Here is a 5,816-nt window from a genome sequence, read left to right on the forward strand (position 1 = left end):
ACACATTAAAATACTTATTTGTTAATTTAATAATTTTTCCCTGGCTCATCCAACGTGCAATGCACATGACTCCAAAGACTAAAATTTGGGGCTAGTGTACATGAACTGAAAAATCACAACTCCAAACTTCAAAACTAGTTCTTAAAATTATTTATAGAACACTCAGATTATTTTTATTTCTCAATAAGATGTTGCACTGTCATTTGATTATCAGTCTACCTCAGCACAAAAAAATTACAGATGCCAATTCGAGGGACTAAAAAAATTAAAAAGTACTAGATTTAACAGCTCAGTAAGATCATTACAAACAAGTTTGTTTACATTCTGCTGAAAACCCCTGAATGGTCTCAGCACCTAACAAAATGTACCAGGCTCCAAGGACCATGTCAGGTTAAATGATGGCACCAGTTTTTAAAAGGAGCCAATTACTTTAGCTAAGTCATTCAGAGTCCAAAATCTGAAGAATGACCAAAATCAAATCTTTATTTTTATAACTGTATAAATGTGATCCAAATGTGTCCACCACTAGTTTTTCCAAAAGAAACATGCTATAAATAAGCAAACTACATTTGCTCACTGATGTGTGTATGGACTTCCTAGATGTCTCATTTGGCTAATTACAGACCACTCACAGTAATATATTGTTAGTATTAAAGTGTAGCATGATGTTAAGCCATTTTAGCTTTTACACATACATGTTGCACTTCTGGCTGATAATGGAGAAAAATTTGCAGCATTACACTGTTAAGCTAGGTTGCATCCATTCTTTTAAATGGCGTCAATATAAATATCATCATCCTTGTTGTCAGACTTCACAGTTTCAACTTTCAGTACACTGGCAGTCTTTGAGTACACCACCTCAATGTTCTCATCTTCATCTTCTTCTTCACCACCAGAAGATTCTTCCTCTGCTTCCTTCAACCACTTTATAAATGGTTCTGCTTTGACACGAATCTCTTTAGCAAGTTCTTTTGATACATATTTCTTAGAGGCCTTTTCCGACCAGCTGATGATGACCTCCTCTTCTAAAAGGTCTGCATCATACATTTCCTTCAAGATATGTGGAATCTTAGAGAGGAGCTGAGCTTGATGCATTGCCACTACACACTCTAAACCATGAAGAAGGTATCGTTGAGCTTTTTTGTTATTGTGACAAAATCATAAGAAATGGCACCTGTATTTCTTAATCTGTTCTCTAATTTTCTCATTAAAAAGAACTTCAGTTAGAACAAGAGGGCCCATGGCTTTTACATCCAGCCTTTCTGCTTCTGCGACAATTTCTTTGTCTGATGAGTCAAATGATACCCTCTTCTTTTTTTTCTTAACAAAATCAAACAGAATATTGACACGCTCTTCTACAGTTCTTTCCAAATCATCACTGAGTGTCAGAACTTTTGCGTGGTCACTAATTTCATCCGTTCTACGCCTCTGAGCTTCTTCAGTTGAATCCTCTCCCCAATCATCATCCTCCACTTCTTCCACAGCATGTGGAGGAGGACTGATTTCATTTGGTGGTGGTGGTGGTGGTGTCTCACTGCTGGATACAGAACCATTTTCCTTGTCTTTGCCCTTTCTATTTTCTTTTCCTTTTCTTTCTTTCCTGGACCACTGTCACTATTCTCAGGTGGGTTTTTGAGAATAAATGTGCAGAGTTTATGATGTGTGTCAAGCATGCCTCGGTAGCCACAGGGTTTACAAGAATTACCTATTGTTTGCTTCTTTGGATTGACATGCAGTTCTGTTTCAGGATTCTCACACTCAGGACAGAGAACAAATTTTTTAATGAATCCATCCAACATGTCTTGCAGCTTATTCTCCTCATGAGATCCATTGACAATGTAACGGTCATTCTTAACATCAAACTGGGTCTGTGCTCCCAGCTCACAACCAAAATATTTGGTGGGATATGTTGGAGGCTGATTAAGCGCCTTTGCAACGTCAACTATGTTGACTATAACTGTCTTGATTCCATTTCCTTTGCCCTCAACCTTGGCAATCAGACGGGGCATCTTGTAGCCATAGAACTGGTCTGACATGCTGCGGTTGACGTTGACAGACATTTTGGCTTATTAGTGGCTTTATCAATAAGATGAAGAGATCTTTGATTGCCACTTTTTGGTATCTTCTGTCTGGAGAAGAAGGGATGACATAAACGACTGCAAGAGTTCTCGATCTCTGACATGAAAAAATTTTCGCCGCTGAGGCTGTAAGCTCCTTGCTTGTACGCTATGTTTCCCCAATACAGGTACCAATGGCTGCGCAACAGCTCGTTTTCGTCAAATAAAGACAAAAACCCAACGCGGCTCGCCCGGGACTGGGAGGAAGAGGCGCTGGAAACCGGGTCCAGAGTGGCGGGGCTGGCGAGCGGAGGGCAGCCGGGCAGGTGCCGCCGCCGAGCAGCGGAAAGGGCTGTCCCAGCGACGTCCGTGTCCACACTGGCAGCATCTAGCCTGGCAACCTCTGGAATGTTCTCCCTCTGACTACCAAAAGTTCTTTACAAATAGGGTTTCGGGTAGAGAGTGAATGTAAATGTCAGCACATGTGAAGAGTCAGTCACAATAATGAATTGTGGAAAATATGTAGGAAAGCAGATATAAATAGAGACATTAGGAAATCAGCAAAAGTATAAAGTGTGTAATTTGTTTGATATTTTCAAACGGGTTGAGTTTGAATGTATAATCTTAGGAAGAAACAAATATGTTGTCACAAATTGGATTGATCTTTGAGAGCATTAGGTAACCAGGACATGAATGTTTTCATTAATCCATGCTCACTTTCCATTTAGGCTTTGGTAAAATCATAAGTGTGACCTTTGCATTTTGTATCCAGAATATTATTGTGAAAAAATGTATATGTAGATAAGGTGACATGAGTATTTCTTTCACCATTTCTGTAGCAATATTTTGTAGACGTATAAATTAGTATTCAGGGTACAAATAGGTGTACCCTGTGTCTATGAATATGCAGATAATGCATGAATAGATCATACTTTGTGTAAATAATATAACTGGTTCCATTTAAAATAATGCATTGAATTGATATCTGAAAACAAAAAAGAAATCTCATATTGATATACAATCATTCATACCAACCAGTTATACATCTAATGGTAATATTAGGGTTATGGTTTATCCTGAAAGGTGTGTGAGTTTTGCTTCAAAAGTGATTATGCAAAGCAAAAATAATGTGTTTAGAAAGAAGTCTCATGAAAAGAATAGTCAAGAAACCTGGAGGAATACATGTGTTCTGAAGCAGGAAGTGATTGAACGTGAAACACATGCCTATAAATTTTGCGAAATATTGGATGAAATATATATTGTATGATGTGCATTAACTGCAGAAATAGTAATGTACCAGTGTTGAATAAAAATGGACATCAAAATACACATCATGTCCCATAGAAATCTACTTGCATTGATGTTAATCTGGGTCAGTTACTGTAGAATTTTTAGGATATTTATGCACCATTCACTGAAGTTAGTTTTCAGTACTAGGAAACAAATATGTATTTCAGGTGGATGAATATTTCTGAGAATAATCTTGTGAAAATTTGATTATAAATCCACATAAATCACAAAACATTTTAAACACAAAACACACACGGACATTAAAATGTAGCAATATATATGCCAATTTAAATTCATCTTGAAATATATATCATCCACTGATCCAAAACTATTTATTTAATGAACTTGGATTTATGTATAATGTTGTTCAGCTAGGAAGCTCCCCAAATAGATTGAATTTACTGTTCCAACAGTGTTTAGGAGCAGTGATCTTCTAAATGTGTATGCAAATATGTGCTACACAAAAATCTTCCCACTCTCATCCAGGACAATGATTTGATATTACCTTCACCCCAAGTAATACGCAATTGGAGGAGAAGAGTTCGAAAATCTGTGAATACATATCTGGAATGTAAAATGCTCAGGAGTTCACAACCTTGCAGGTTGCAGAGGAGTTTCCAAAAGTAAGGGACAGGCTTGTTAGACCCAACCTGATCTTTTATTAAAATTGGGAGCCATCTTGCCAGAAAGCCGTGAAAAGATTATTTTGGCTTTACTATAAATTACTGCAAATTCTGAACCTGCTTGGAATGCCTGCCCGTGTCTTGAACTCATCCATGCCTGGCTCTCTGACCAGATAACAGCGCCCTCTGAGACATTAGTGACACCTCATAAATATTTTCCTTCCCCGGCCAGACAACGACCCTCTCTGAGGCTCTAATGGTCCTCATAATTTCTGACGTTGGGGCCAGCAAAAAAAATGTAAACTACCATTAGTGTGATGTTTTCAAAGTTCTGTTATCTGTAAGCCCCTTTTGTGTAACTTTCTGGGCTATATAGCTGGGCTGCAGGAAAGGTGGTGTTGCTGTCTTGTTCCCGCCATTTTGGGATGGAGAGGCAGCCCAGCCGGTTTTAATAATAAATTTGCCTTAATTTGATTTTAATTGGAGTCAGTTGTCTTTTCTTGTGTCCTGGTCTAACATTTTGGAGTTCCCCTGTGAGATGACGCTGCCTGACCCAATCACAAGACCAGACTACTGAAAATTCTGAAGCTGGCCTTCCCTCCAGGGCACCGGGCTGGAGAGCCACTCTAGGGGGTGCTCAACTTGAGATGTTACAAGGCCTTGGGGTGAGCCTTCAGTCTGGGGAGCACTGCAGTGAACCACCGCACTAAAACTATTAGCAAGCACCTGGTAGAGGAGGCCTCCATAGGTAAGAGACGCCTTTATAACATCTGATATCTGGTTAAGGGAGATCTTTTCTGATGACAGAGAGGTGGCCTGGGGAGGCTCACATACACTCCTGTCCAGGACAGTAATGACAATCGTTCTATCCTCTGTTCTGTTCTGTAGGGAATTCCTCTGGAAGGGTAGAGAGGTGCCGAGGGGCACGCAAGCCTCCTACCCTGGAGCTTCAGCAAGACGTTGCATTGCTCCTCTGTTTTTCTGTTTCTTCACCGGGTTTCTGTTTCTTTGTGTTTTGTTCTGTGTTCTATATGTTTTTTGTTTGTTTGTTTTTGTGCGTTTTTTTGTGTGATTTCTGTGGTAAAATCTTAAGGATATTGGACGTGAAAATGGGTAACAAAGCAAGTAAGCCTGACACCCATTTGAACTGTGTTTTAAGGAACTGCGATGAACTTTACCACCCTTTGTTAACCAAGATAAGAGAAGCCCCTAGCTGGCTGCCTGGAGCACACCCACTCCAGATGGCAATGCCTGCTGGGGAACAAAGAACTGAGTATATCCCAGATTAACAAGTGAAACTCCTTAAAAACCCCTGGTCCCTCCAGATCAAGAGAGTCACAACCTTTGGGCAGAGTCCCCTTGTTTTTACTTTGTTAGCAAAGCAATAAACCTCCCATTTTATTTTTCTCAAAACCCTGTCCTCATTATTAAATTGGCTTTAATTGGCTTCAAGTTCAGGAACCGAACTTTATGTTAAAAATTTTGATCCCCCCCCCGTCCCAGAACTTTTTAAGAGCTGAATACTGAAATGTTAGGAGATGGAGCATGCTTGGGGTGGAACTGAAATAGAAGAGCTAATCCTGTAAGTAAAAGGAGGGACTAAGGGACTCCCAGCATCTGCCAAGGCCCTGTTGTTTCAGGGAATTCCCTCCTTCGTTCCCTGCACTGTAAGGATTATGCCACCTCTGTCCTCTTAAAAAAGAGAAAAAGAAAAAGGGGACACTAAATGCAGTAAAGTCACCATGGAGACCCTTGTTTTTACATTTCAGGTTGCTCCTCTGTGAAAACATCTGGGCCCCTTGTGGGGACATCTGTGGTGCCACTGGTGTAGGAGATTTTTCTCTTA

At 39.9% G+C, this 5,816-nt stretch overlaps 1 pseudogene; it reads right to left on the bottom strand.

Annotated features, from left to right (window-relative positions):
- Window positions 1-666: 666 nt before the first annotated feature.
- On the bottom strand, window positions 667-2,060 carry LOC143386068 (eukaryotic translation initiation factor 5 pseudogene; annotated as a pseudogene).
- Window positions 2,061-5,816: the final 3,756 nt, after the last annotated feature.

The sequence above is a fragment of the Callospermophilus lateralis genome, chromosome 15, assembly GCF_048772815.1.
Source record: "Callospermophilus lateralis isolate mCalLat2 chromosome 15, mCalLat2.hap1, whole genome shotgun sequence".
Taxonomy (NCBI): Eukaryota; Metazoa; Chordata; class Mammalia; order Rodentia; family Sciuridae; genus Callospermophilus; species Callospermophilus lateralis.